This window comes from Lissotriton helveticus, chromosome 11, assembly GCF_964261635.1.
Source record: "Lissotriton helveticus chromosome 11, aLisHel1.1, whole genome shotgun sequence".
Lineage (NCBI taxonomy): Eukaryota > Metazoa > Chordata > Amphibia > Caudata > Salamandridae > Lissotriton > Lissotriton helveticus.
The window spans coordinates 238212375-238227554 of NC_136072.1; the positions used below are offsets into that span (position 1 = coordinate 238212375).

General features: G+C 43.0%; 1 protein-coding gene across 2 annotated transcripts in view; it reads left to right on the top strand.

Annotated features, from left to right (window-relative positions):
* RNF13 (ring finger protein 13) overlaps positions 1 to 15180 on the top strand; it is a 229919-nt gene that overhangs the window by 77805 nt on the left and 136934 nt on the right. The window lies entirely within an intron of this gene.

Here is a 15180-nt window from a genome sequence, read left to right on the forward strand (position 1 = left end):
ACATGTGTTAAACATTAACGTGATGCGATAAATGGTTCTTTGGAGGTGGAGAACGGGGTCAGCAATGAGAATGTGTTTTTGATCTGGTACAGCTTTTCGTACTCTCTTTATTATGACAACTGTAATCCAGAAATTTGTTTCAGGATAAATAACATCAAATGATTAAACCTGTCTCTGCCCTTTTGTTGCAAATGTAGCACCTATTTACAGTTCTGGATGGGTTCTGATTTTTGTGTGCTTATTTCACACAGTCTGTGTTCATCTAAGGAATAATACGTTGCTTTCATGGGTTATGATTTAGGGGGTGACCAAAGCAAATAATTTTGGCAGCATTGCTACTTGTACACTAGGGAAGAAATTTTCTTTTGGTTTTATTTCTAATAGAAAACTTTTAGATGAGCTTATTTTGAGCTCCGGCATGTATGCCCTGTGGTGTTTTAGGCTTCTGCCCAATTAAAGAGAGCTATGAGTTTTCTTTTAATTTTTTTGTTTTATTCTGAAAGACCATGACTTCAGTCTTTTTTCGTGGCAAACCTAAAATCACTAACAAACAGCAAAACAAGCAGTAGTGGAATATATGGATTTTCTATGATTAAGATCATGTTAGAATAGTTATAGATTAAGATGTTAAAATTATATCTGAAACCTGTTAATAAGAACTTAAAATTAACAAATCAAAATAGACTTGTAGTTAAAACTCAACTGTGACATTCCTCAATTACTGTCAAAAGAGCTTCTAACTTACTGTCAATTACTAGACACCAAGTTATAACTCTAAATGTAGGAAGCACAATCTCAATTTCCTTTACAATGGTGCTCCACAAATGTTCATATTCAGGGTGCCATTACCTTGCCCTGATAAGTCTCTTTGTAGCCTTGCTTCATAATTTTGTTACTCTGCTAATAATACGATCACTATTGCTCATGAAAAAAAATAGTATTACGGACCTGCATGATTCTTCAGGAAAGACTAAACACATGTTTCTTACACAAGTTTAACACTGCAGAATAGGTGCAAGATATGTGAGCTTTAAGTTTTTTAAACTAATGGCACAAAGATGATACTGTAGGTTCTGCTTAAGTATTCCAGTCCAAGAACCCACAAATTCTAGCATCGCCTTAAGAGTATTTGGTGCATGATCTAATTTCCCAGTGATTCCATACACGGCGATTTCATTTTATGGTGTGTAGTGGATTTCTGAAGTCTTCGCAGCTGCTGCATACAATTCTTTGTCAGGACCGAAGGCAAGGGTTATGCTTATCTTTCTTCACTTTATTTCATACAGCAGCCTTAAAACAAACTACCTTTCCCAGAAAATAATAAGGGAAAGAGAAAAAACATCGTGAACAATCATCAGTCAGTTCATGTAATATAGCCATTATCACTGTTCACGCCCCCTCTTTCTTCTCTGCTCGGCAGCCATGAGTTAAGTAGCTTTCATTGTATCGATAACTGAGAGAACTGTATTTTATTTACAGCTTTGGGGTTATTCTTGTATTGTTTTCTACTGTGCGATTTTAACGTTGCTGTTTTCCTTTCAGGTGGCCGCAGGAGCGCTTTGTGGTGCTCCTCACACTGCTCATGTGACTCTTACAGGGCCTGCTGGCCAGTAGAGGCTGCTTGAAAAGGACCAAGACACTCCTCTGGAAAATGCAAATATCACCCTTTCTGCAAAGAGACAGAAGAGACTTCTCTTTAAGGAAGACCCTAGGTTGGGAAGTTAGCGTCTACGGAGGTCGCAGATGTGACACAGATTCCTCTTTGGCTATTAGTTCATTAAAGAGATCACCCGGTTCATGGGTACATATATGGACTTGGAGAAATAGTGTTAGTTGAAAAAAGCTATTTGTTCCTGCATCCTATTGCCAAGGGTAGTCAAGGTAGGGGACTCCTGATCAGGCCCAGGATCATATTTTCAAAGGTTCCAGGAGAGAAGAGTCTACCACTAGTAGCACGACAGAGAGCTTTAGCCTATTCCTCTTAGAGGGCATACACGGGTAGAGGTAGATATTAGAAAGGAGTTCCAAGAGAACAAAACATAATCTTGCAGGGAATGGCAAATGTGCATACAGATAAGAGAAATCATTCTCACGGCTCCTCTGTAATTGTCATAGGTTCATAGTCATACGTTCAGTGACCATCCATTACCACAAGAGGCTCATAAAGAACATCCAGTTGTGTAAACTGGTAGAGACTATGGCGCTCATTTACTGGCAGATCCAGTGGTGTCATTGGAAGTAGCTGGATGCTTTATAACAGGCTGCGCCATCTCTGACAACAGGGGTGAAGATGTCCTACTTTTCCATGGGCTTATTAAAAGCCTGCTGTCTTCGAAATGGTGTACCGGAAAATTTGCTCTCTCAGCCATATTCAATTTAATCTTAACTCGAGGTTTGTGAACTTAACTATACAACTATGGAGAAAATTAACCCTTTCCATCCAATCTGGCATCTTTTTCGTTATGCAAATCTTGCAAAGTACTGAATGGTTATACGGAAAATTGAGCTGTGAAATTCTATCGCCATTCCAAATTTGGTGTAATTACATTTCAGATTTTTATGTCCCAAAGACAAATATTATTGTGAGACTGAAAATAGTAAATGATACTTCTGTACTGTTACCAATTGCATTTTCCTCTTAACAACTGTGCTGCAATTTGGATAGTACACCTAGGTTAAATGGTTCAAATGTCTGCCCAATGACCTACATGTTTGTCAAATAAGAACAAAGTCTGAGCTATTAATATTTGTGTCTCTTAAAAAGTGACATTATGGTGACCAATTGCATTTTCCTCTTACCAACTGTGCTGCAATTTGGATAGTACACCTAGGTTAAATGGTTCAAATGTCTGCCCAATGACCTACATGTTTGTCAAATAAGAACAAAGTCTGAGCTATTAATATTTGTGTCTCTTAAAAAGTGACATTATGGTGACAATCTGAAATCTAAACAACTGCTGTAATTCCCTGGTTATAAAAAGGTCTGCTTACCCTAATTTACGCTCTTGGTATGTCATGTGTGGCTCATAATCTCACACATGAAATTCCTGAAGCTATCAATAGTGGTGTGTGACCAGAATAATTTGTGAGGCAGATTTCCGTGTAAACGCACTCATATAGAAATAATCCACTGTGCATGGCCTTCCGACCTGTGTACCACGATTTAGTGCAGGTCCTACAACTAGACCCAAGATTGGAGATACAACACTCCTCCTGGTCTTCAGCCATGCACAGGGCAGGTTGAGATTTAGATGTGGACTTCGGCAAGGCGCTGCAGCAAGATTTGATGACCGCATGCTTATGGTCAAACACTGACTGCAGCGGTGATGACGCACACAGCTGATCTTTGTCCATGCCCTTCCCTAAACCTGCTTCCTCATGTCTGAGTATGGAGCCTGGTCTTTGGGCAAGGCCTATGCTAAGACCCCTGGCAGACATAACTGTGCACAGCCTTCTGCCACGCACAGAGGGGGTTAATCACAGGATCTTGCCTTTGGCCTGGCCCAGTGCTCAGCCTCCAAGTTAAGCAGCTGCCTTATTTTTGTTATCATTACCCTCTAAGACTACAAGCACACTTTAAAAACAACTGTGCATGTTTCTTGGCTATGCACAGTGGGTGGCTGCAAGCAAGGTGTGATCTTTGATCACATCAAGTGGCCTTCCCCCATGCCCGTTCCCACATTCCTTCCAAAGTCTGGTTACTGCTGATAGTGTTTGTCTTCTCACTGTGATGTCATCATGTCATCGGTGAAGCCATCTATGTTGTCAACAGCGAAGGAAGGGCATGCGCAGCCTGTGAAAGGTTCATGCAGCATGGCTTTTGTCTCTTATCATAATTGTTGAATTTCATTATTTTTAAACATTTGCATTGTAAGAATAACCTCATTCTGTAGGTGTTTCAGTGCACTTCTGAGGTTTATATTAATTTAATTTGTGTAGAAGTAATTATAACTTCCATTGGCATCATTTTTTCATGACTTTTTGGGGTTTGCTTTCCTAGCTCCACCTCGCCCAAGCCAGCTGCAATCAACCGTTGGCCGTAAACAGTGACCTCATTGGTACATGGCCTGGGTGTTATGCACAAGTCACTATGGTAATGGAGTGTCATTATTTTGCAATACATATCCTGCCCTAGAAAGGCAGTCAAGCTCCAGTGTTTGTTTTTTTGCATCTTTTTTGCCAAGTCAGTCGCATTTATTACCCTACTAACATTGTCAAATTTGTGTCTCAACTGTATGAAACTTACTTCAGTGTGATGAACCTGTTGTGGGAGGACCTGATCAGGGTCACTATATTGTGATTCTGCTGCCGCAGTTTTTTCATATTATTTTGGATTTGCCACATAATCCATCATCCGCATAATCTACAGATTTTATTTAAACAACTGCTGAATTATGCCACATAATTTGCCTTTTCTTGGCACATAATTTAGTCAACTGTGCACCATAATGTGGTGTTCCTCAGCCGCATTATTTCAGTGGCCCCGATTATGATCTAGGCCTAGGGAGTAAGTTCAGAGAGCATGTTAGCATTTTTCTTTACCAATGCGTCTATAGGCTGTAAAGTATGCCTGCAACTTCACAAGATTTTGGTTTAAATGGAGATATGGGCTCCTGCCAGTGTTTAGGTAACTTCCAGTGATTGCTTAAATGACTTTTTAAAAGTTGCATTGCCAAAATGGGATTTAGAAAGTTGCAATTGAGGTGATCACTCCTGCCTGCGTGTAGAAAAGATGAGCCTGGGCCTTGAGCGCAGCGGTTAGGGAATGATCTTATGGCTATTGGAGTTCCCAAAATAAACAACGAGGGGAGGGTAGAGGTGTATATGATAGAATCAACCTCCAGTACAAATGTTTACAATCAATAGGATTCTATCAATTTTTCGTTTTATTTTCTAGATATAAAGTGAGATAGAGATACGGTGTGCATTGCTGATCCTTGTGGTTGACAAGAAAAAGCACTATGTGTTTTTAAAATACGCCTCACACACTATGAATCCCATAGTGTCATGCTTCATCATGGGGGTCTTCCCGTCCCCCTCTACGGGCGGGGCGTGCTACTACCTACGGAATACGCGGGAGCACTTGTTGTTATGGAATCAGGCTATGTGGGATGTGAAAAGAATGTGAGTGGTAGGGGGTGGAAGGATTATGTGAAAGATATTAAAATATTAAAAATTCCCTGGCTAGTAGAAAAAACCCATTTTATTCACTTCTCTAGATGGGAATATTAAAATGGGGTTGTGGTAGGGATATCTACTATACCCTACTTGGTCGACTGGTTTCGTAAGCAGTCCCCACTGCTTTACTCATCAGGACCTATGTTGATCCCTACTACACTCTAAAAAAAACTTATTGCTAGTGTTATATGCCTACTTTCCTAAAATAGACTTGCAAAAATAGGCTAGTCTATTTATTAATGGGCTTTAATGAGCCCTTTGAGAAAAATGACCCAGTGTGGTCTCTGAAAATAAAGAGAGAAGAAAAAAGAAACAGAGTATCAAAAGACTTCAGTGGTCTGTTGAATAACACATCACCAATACGTGGATTAAATTTTTTCTTGTTGGAAAAAAGTGATATATTTTTCTCTTTCTCAAGTATTGTTGTCTATGTAATCCTTATGTTTAACTGGCGTTTTTCGACATCAATTGAGGTCATTTCGCCGTTATTTTGGCACAAAACTCACACACACACACACACTTCACTCATACTCTTTAGAACATAACAGGATATTTATTGTGGCTCTGTTTGTATCCGTATAGTTATCAGGATGGCCCCGTTTTTTGAAGGCTTTTGCAGTATACTAGGGCAGTCTCATGACGCTCGTGAGCTGCATCATGTTTAGTTTTGTTAACGCTAGACCTTAGTTTTGTCCGATTGATGGTGCACTGTTTAGGCCCATGTTTACATGTTAGAGTTAAAGAAACCAAGAAGTCATTGCTATCGTGAACATGAGAAAACGTCATTTAGGTAATTTCATCGCTGCTTCATGCACATAACGTGTTTGTCTTAAAGGACATATTTTCTGAATATACATACATCTTTTACTCGTTATCGAGCCCCATGAGCTTGGCATCTGAGGTAAGGTCTATTCAACTGATCACTGTGAAAGATAAGCATTTTCGATAAAGTTAAACGGCGGTAAAAAAAGCCAAGGATTAAATACTTCTGGCCGTAGTCTTACTTACATAACCACCTATGTCACCTCTCTATTGTGCCCCAGTGCAGCTCCGTCGATTGACTCCATGCATCTGACCCTGCTGTATTTGTCGGGCAAAGTGATTTGAGAAAAACCGCGAAAGTGAGGGCTGGTCTACCGCCTCTACTACCGTGTTGTATGCAGAAGTGTGCTTTGTCAGCCTTTGAAAAAAAACTAGAGTGATAACCAATATGGCCGCTGGTTTTTGGCCAGTCGCGTTCGAGATGTATGTATTACACTTCCTGATTAATGGTTGGTTTTAGAAATTAGTGATAAGATGAGCCTGGGCCTTGAGCGCAGCGGTTAGGGAATGATCGTATGGCTATTGGAATTCCCACCCTTTTCTTCGAGATAGATCCTTCCAAGTTTTTCAGCGTCCTTATAAGTCTGAAAGCTGATCCCTGTTAACGGAGTTCTACTGGGATCGGCCCTAAGCCTGACGCTATTCAATGTTTAGAAGCGCCTTCTAGCAGACATAGTTGCAAAACATGAGGTGAAGCTAGTGTGCTATGCTGATGACCCACAACTCATTATTACGCTCAAACAGAATGAAGCAGAGGCTGCTCCTAAACTTAGAGCTTGTTTAATTGACCTGGCCAGTTGGATGAAACTCTGTTGCCTTCAACTAAATGCAGGCAAAACTGACATTATGGTTGTGGGCAAACAACCCTCAATCTTGTCTCCCATCTGGTGGCCACCTGAACTAGGCCTTGTTCCCCGGTTCCCAAACAAAAGATTAAAAACTTAGGGGTGTGGTTTGACAGCACACTTTCGTTTTCGGAACATATATCAGACTTGGCCAGTACGTGCTTTGGCCTACTGAGGATGTTATGTAAAATATTTTATCTATTACCTCTGGCACCAAAACAACTCATTATCATGGTGGTGGTTATCTCTAGCTTGGGATAATGTTATGTTCTCTATTTAGGGGTCACCAAGGGTAGAATGAGAATGCTGCAGAGAATACAGAATGCCGCAGCTCGCTTTTTTCTGAACATTATTAAGACGAGCCGCGGTGGGAGCGGCTCTCGTGGAACTACATTGGCTGCTGGTGCAGGACAGAGTGACTTTTAAAGCTTTATGCTTTTGTCACAGAGTTCTAAACTAGAAAGACCCTAGCTATCTATTCACTCTACTTACCACTTCCAGACCTATCGGGAATCTTAGATATGCAGCCACTGCTAGGCTGACTGTTCCTACAGTGCAAAGAGCACAATTGGGGGGTTGATCTTTTGGCTTTCTAGCAGCAAAAATCTTGAACCAACTGCCGCTGGTAATTAGGATGCAGCCATCAGAGGTGATGTTCCGTTGGAACTTTTCTTGACCGAAGAGGGTGCTGAGCTTTTAAATATATGCCCATATGAGACCATCATTTTGTGGGGTTTTCTGGTGCAAAGAAAGGCTAGGTGATGCAAACGAGGACCCTGTCAAGGTGGATAGTCTTCTGCGTCAAAATCTGCACGCACTGGGCAAGAAGCAGCCTCCCTATAAGTACTTTACACAATGGTCAAGGGCCAATACAGAAGCTTTGGCAAGAGGGTTACCTGTTCTAGATATCAGCCAGGCTGCGACTTGGGTGACTGTGCATACTTTCAAGAAACTAACTTTACTCAACATAGAAAGATCTAAACTGAGATCAGGCGGGGAATGGATACCCACAAGCATGCCAGTGAGGTCACACTTGTGATTAGCCTACTCCCATAAACCTATTCCTCTTGCTGAATGGTGGTGGACTCTGTGCTTGTCAACTTTAGTCATACTTTTCCATCCTCTAGGAGCGTGACCAAATGTGTCTTAGAATGCGTTTGGAATACTCCAGTAAATGGGGTATGCCCACATTAATCTGATTTGCTGTCTCCTGAGTTGTTTGTCACATACTGAAGGGCTCTTCTGTTGTGGGAGAGTTATTGGTAAAGCACCAATATATTTTCTCTATAGTCTGTGGTTTCAGATTTCCACCCCTCCCGCAGGATTCTCTTTTTCACTGCTGATGTCAACTCCGCCAGTATATCTCTCATCGAACTCCATGTTTGGTTCATGGTGCTCTCCCTCTGTGGGCCGTCACAGTAGTAATTGCAAAGTCTGTACTTTCTTGGGGGCTAAGGTGAGATGTGGCAGAACAGCAGTCTTCATTGTCCCTACTTTCCCTGTGTACTTTAACACTTTTTTCAAGACCGTTGCATTTGTCTTTGCGAACTCTCATGGCCTCAATCATCAGGGCGAGGGTAGTGGTGGTGTCATCCATTGCAGATTTCAAATTCTCACTAGTGTCTTTATTGGTGCCTACGCCATCACAGATCGCCTGAATGTCTTTGCTAACCTCACTCATCACGGTCGAAATCCCAGCTCTTACTACCTACAACTTTTAAGTGAAAGTTTTACTTACTTTATCTTAAATGTTGAATAGACAGGGGAGCAAATCTTTGGTGGGTTTTGAGGGTTCATTTTTTTCCAGGCATCTTCTTTCTGTGCCTCAGCCAAGATCTCTTTGAGCAGGTGGTAGGTGTCCCTCTCATCCCCATTGCTGCTGTCCCAGCAAGATCAAAGGTTACCTTTTTCCTTTCAGTATCTAATCTCTTTGTAGCAAAGAGTCCCTTTAGTCCCTTGATGCTGCACTTCCATAGATGTCTGGTCTGCCGGACCTGCTTGCCATCCTGCTATCCAGTGCTTAATTTGTAAAAAAAAGAAACAACAAAATAAGTGCCAGGGCCCTTGTCAGGAGACCACTGCAGCATGCACCACCCACACCCATTGCCCCAGCCAGTGCTGCCAATGCTTTACTAACACAAGTACTGACCATCACACTCACAATTTCAGACTATTCCATGCCCCAAAGCTAAAAAATGGCATGGGCAGTAGGTATTAGTCCTTTTTAATGGATATTTAATTAAACAACAACTGCTGTTGTGCTCATCTTTAGATAGACTGTGCCACCTTATGGCAGAATGTCATAAGTTCTGGTGTTGATTATTAAATGCTGGTGTTGAGCACTGGAAGCCACTGGCTCAAATTAAGCACTGCGTGCCACCTTATGGCAGAATGTCATAAGTTCCTGTGTTGATTATTAAGTTCTGGTGTTGAGCACTGGAAGCCACTGGTTCAAATTAAGCACTGCGTGCTATCTTGCCAGTCATACAAAATATCAAGCCCCCATCTTTTATTTGATAATGACATTCAGCATCTCTCTCCCCTAGCTTTCCCACCTTGGGTGCCCCTGGCACCACATACAACACCTTTGTGGTGTTCCAGGACATTTGTCACCTTTTTGAACTATTATGGGAAGAGCCACATCTCTGAGCCTTCACCACCCTCCTGGACACACACCTCTCCCCACTTTAAGGCAGATCTATCTGCCTCCATGATCTAGGCCAGTGACGTCACCTCTCTCTGGCAGTCGGCTAGTCCCAGTATGGCCGTGCTTACCATCAGCTCTCCACAGCTGCATGCACCTACCTCCGCACTCCATGTGCCAATGAAATATAACACATCGCTGACAGTCTCAAATTAGCCACACCTGAGGGTTTGGATGGTGCTTGCCATTGGAACATACTCATGTCTTTGACACTAGCCATGCACCTGGAGGCTCTTGCTTCTTGGGCACTTCAGGACACAGGATGCAGGAAACAGGCAGGCGGCTAATCTGCTCTCTGTATGTTCTATGGGTGAAGTAGTGCCTCCAAGCCCTTGTCCATGTCCTTTGTTCAGAGGCTGCGGCTTCCATGCCATAGGCTAACCTGCTAGTCTTCATCCATGGAAAGTAAAGTCAGAAACCTTCCCGCTTTATTGAGGTGTCTGAAGAAGAAACATACAATTGGCTTTAAAATGGATGGGGTGAGTCGGAGTGAGACTTGTCGGAGTTAGAGGAGGAGGAGTGGCTGGAGGCATTGGCATCGCCAAGGGAGGTAGCAATATCGTCAAAACTGAAATTAGTGCAACTGAAAATATTACATGGAATCTATCTTACAGGGCCCGCTTTGATCAAGATGGGATATAGAGAAGACCCTAACTGTAGAAGGCAATGTGCCCTGGAGGGAATGTCAGTCCATCAGTGGGTACTGGAATGCTGTTTTCCGGTACATGGGAGAAGCATTGGGAGAGCATCTGGAACCAGAGCCTGAACGGTGTTTGCTAAATGTGTGGGAACCAACAGTATTGGAATCCAGATTGAGAGATGTCCAGAATGTTTAGTTATGTGTTTAGAAAACTAACACATGAATAAAAGGCATTTTAGTTTACAATGCCAATAGCTTAAATTCTGGACCTCGACCCTGGAGGAGTGGTGGGGTTGGTAAGTGGGAGGGGTGAGATGGTGTTGGGCACAGCATGGGAGATCCGGGAGATAAGGGAGTACAGAGTACTAGCCGATGGCGGCTGCACGCCTTTATGTGCAAAATGCACACCTCCCCACTCCAGGTGTGCTGCCGCTATTGGGTAGTACTCCTATAAAAACAAAAGATGGCGGCCACTATAGTTAAAGTGGACCCCTGTGGCAAAACAAATAAAGAAAGGTGCCCGGCCGATATAGTTAAAGCGGACTGCGCTGTGAAAGTAAAGAAAGAAAGGAGCATGGCCGCTATAGTTAAAGTGGACCACCATTACTAATTAAAATATAAAAGTGGGCGGCGTTGTGGGTGGAATAGGATAAAATCATTAAAGAATATAGTGCTCACAGACTAGATAAAGCAGACCGTGTAACATCAGAAGTAAAAAGTCCAGTCCTTATGGGAGAATACAAATGCAGGCAAGGCAAGTACCAAGGAGGGACTGTTAAGCCTGCTCATGAATCAAAAGCAACGATTTAGAAAGACTGTAAGAGGAGCCTATTGAAAAGATAGGCCGGAAATGGTCGGTGCGTCAAGACTATATCTGAATACAACATGCCTAGCAGAGCAGTGCATTTGCTGCCCAGACTCGACCCAAAAATTAATATTTCTCAAGAGCAAAACAAGTCCAAAACGATCAAAATCCATCGAGCAGAAGTCGAGTTAATGAATGTTGAAGAAATAGAAGCAAGTAGCGCTAAAAAGGTTACTTCAGGTTGCAAGGGACCGGTACAAATCCAAAGTTTAGGCCGACAGCGATGGAGCGTGGGCTGGCTACAGAGACCCACTTGGGCCTGCTGAACACAGTACCTTTGATCCTTGTTTGCAGACTGCAGGGCGAGGCTTTGTGTCAACTGCCGTCTGTTCTGAAAGGCTGTCAGCTATGCAGTGATGCTTTACGGGGCTTCGCACTGCTTGGCATCAGATTTGGCAGGTACTCCGCTGCAGAACCCTATTCTGAGGCCCAGAACTTGGAATAGGCACCTCAGGCAAGGGTAGGACTCACAAGAGGCAGGGTCCGGCAGCACAAGCAGAACTGACAGACGTCTTTTTGTCCCTGAGACTTCAGAAACAGGAGGCAAGCTAACAAGCCCTTGGAGATCCCTTTGGAGGGAAAGCAGAGTCTGGCTTTCACTCCAGCACAGTGAGAGAGCAGCATGCTGCAGGGCAACAAGCAGAAATGCAGTCCCTCCAGAAAAACAGTCCAGTAGAGTCCTTTGTGCTGCACCGCATTTCTTCTGACGGAGATTCGATGTAGGTCCAGAAGTATCTAATTTGATGGGGCTAGAGACCCAGTACTTGTACCCAAATAGGCCTTTGGTGTGAGGTAAACATCAAAGAGTTGTTTTGAACTGCACCAGTATCTCTTTCAATCCCCGCCCTCACTCCAGTCTACCAGTGGGGGGTTATCAGCCCTTTGTATGGGGCCAGGCAACTGTCCTTTGAAGGGTAAGGGTGAGCCCCTTCCTCTTATCTGCCCAGAAAGACCCATCGGAATGCAGATTGGTGCTAAATCACACCCAGCCCTTTCCTGTGTCTGTGCCTGTGTAGAAGGAATGCACAAAGAGATCTGTCACCTAGCCCAGATATGTATTAGAGGCAGGCTGTAAGGCACACAGAGCAGTACGAGCAAAGAAATGTCCACTTTCTAAAAGAAGCATTTCAAAAATAGTAATGTTAAATCTGACCTTACCAGTAAAGAGGATATACCATTATCATTCCAGTGATAGGAAACATGAAAAAGATACTTTTTCTGATCAGTAATTGCAGCTTAAATGTATTTTAAGGAATTACTCATTCTAGTTTATCAAAGGATGAGACCTCACAGCAGTGAAAAACAAATGTAACTGTTGGTCACTACTAGGACTTTTAAAACACAGGAAGTACATGTCCTTCCTTTTACTTACATAACACCCTGCCCTTTGGGTTACCAAGGGCCTTCTTAAGGGGTGACTTATATGTAATGAAAGGGGAGTTTAAGGCTTGGCAAGTCATTTTAAATGCCAAGTCGAAGTGGCAGTAACCGGCAAACACACAGACACTGCAGTGGCAGGCCTGAGACCTGGTTAAGGGACTACATCTGTGGGTGGCACAATCAGTGTTGCAGGCCCACTAGTAGCATTTAATTTACAGGCCCTGGGCATTTGTAGTGCCACTTTACTAGGGACTTGTAAGCAAATTAAATATGCCAATTGGGTATGTGACAATGTTACAGTGTTTAGTGGAGAGAGTACAAGCACTTTAGCACTGATTAGCAGTGGTAAAGTGCACAAACCCCTTAAACCTGCAAAACTGAGTTCAGAAAAATGGAGGGAGGCAAGCCAAAAATTGGGGGAAGACCCTCTGACCCCCTCCCCCCCCCCCCCACCATGGCTGTCCGGTCTAACAGCTTGTGTAAAGGTCAGAATGTGGACTCGCAAGTGGAGTCTAACTTTAGGGCAAAGGGCTTATGTTTAAGCATTTAATTGAAAAGGGGACTGCTGTAAAAAGGAGTGCCAGATTTCGACCTTTAAATTGTTAAACTGAATGGAAAACAAATTGACGTTTCATTTCATACTAACAATATAACACTTGTAGTTTAATATTTTAGGCTTTTTAATTTAAACAACCGATTTTTATCCTGAAATTAGGAACTGGGGGACTGTGCTAAGCATCCCACTCACCAATACCATCGTTCTTGAAGACATTGATCAAAGTGCAGTATCAGGAAAGTGCACTTTTCCTTCCTAAATAGGCCAATGTAGCAGTGTGTCTATTAGAGGGAGCAGCTGCATCTTTTATTTAAAAGGTTGATTAGAGACAATGGTGCATGTGTAAACCAATTTACTGTTCGTTATTGTAGTTATTTCAAATACCTTTATTTAAAGCAGGGGTACTCACAAACATTTGATAAGATTAGAGTCTGACCGGGGCTGCGTTGGTGTTGAGAGTGGAGGAAGGGGGAGACAACAACCATAGAAGCAAAGTACGATTGAAAGTATAACGGATGGATGACCTCTTGTGAATACAAACCTGCCCATTTAAAACACTGACTCACAGCAAGATGACTAGAAACTTTTATTCAGAAAAAATGAAATTAAAAAGATTTTGGATTCTATGGTGTGTTCTGTAAACCTCAACAGGATTATGCAGGCTTGGGTGGTAAATTTAATGGGGCTACCTGAGGTATTCCCTGAAGATTTTTAATATGTACTAGCAACACATAGCTTTTTTGTTAAGAAAATCACCTACCCCAATGGTTCAGTGTCCAGGCTTGAAAGTCAAATACAAACGGGATTTTTTTTAAACACAACACAATTTTGAATTGTATAGCTGCCACCATCCTTTCATAAAAATTCTTCCCTCCTGCTCCACCATAAACATAGGTTTCCATGGACTCCAGGGAGGCCCACTCAGCGCTCTGTCTCAATCCCAGTGTAACATTCTCCCCAGGAGACCTATGTAAATAAGTCTGCCCTTCGATGTAAACATTCTTCAGGAACTCCACGTGTAATGCATTTATGAAGCAGGTCTGATGAATTTGATCCACTTATTTGTGCAGAGACCCCCCTTCCACACGAGGTCAGTGCCTAGCCATGGAAGAAGAGTTTAACTATTCTGCTGGAAGGTGCTAAGCTCAGAAACCCCGGGCTGCAAAGGAATGAAGCTGCTTTGTGATGCATAACCTCTAATGGTGCCATCAGGCCTGGCAAACCGCAGGATAGAGCTCCCCACTCTAGTGCACCAAGGGATCCTCTATCAGTCATCTCCATCTACAGCCCTGTTCAGACTTCAGACGTGTGTGGAGCGCCCTCTACATCCAGGAAGTACAGGGCCAGTTGTGGCACCCTATATCTGCTCCCTAGGACCAGAAATAAGCACCATACAACATAATCTCTACACCCCAGGACCTGCAGCAGCAAATACATTTACCCTCGGTGTCTATACCAGCTGCCAAGTGGCACTCTTGGTCCATCAGCAGTACCCAGGATGCCAGAAGCAAATACACACAGTCCAGCAGCATCAGGAATCTACCAACAGCTTTCGGAACACTGCACCTCAGCTGTTTTTCTGTTCTCCTGTGGCCATGCAGCAGGCAGGGGCCTTGGAGTATGTACTCTGTTAGTAGCTTCACGCCATCACCAGTCTTTAACCCTGCACCCATTGCTAAGAAGCACATAGGGTTCCTGATGATGTGGCAACAGCACCCAGGACAGTAGGTCTTGCCAGGATGCCAAGCAGCACTCTGCATTGTATCACTGACTCCCAGGGGCACTGCAACATGCCACCTGCGCCAATACGCTGTCATCTCCCCTGACTTTCTATAAATACTAGTCGGCTGTGAAGAGCATATTCTTGTGTGTAGGGAAACATATCTGCTGGACAAGCTGTACCTTTTCATAGTTCTCAAGTGGCCCTCTTCCACAGGTGAGTTCTTTACTTCAAACGTCAGGAAAAGTTTCCTGCAAATCCATCAGTGTCTGGCGCTTTATTTATTTTTGTTTTTATTTCTAATTTCACCTTGATCTTGTTGGTAACTCCACCTGGGCAACATAAGATTGTTGGTACAGTCACAAAGAGTCCTCTTTAGAGTATCAATTTACGTAGAATTTTCGAACTTCTTACAGTTTATCTTCTTCTTTGATGAGGGATCGACTCGAATCTCAATGACTCCATCTATC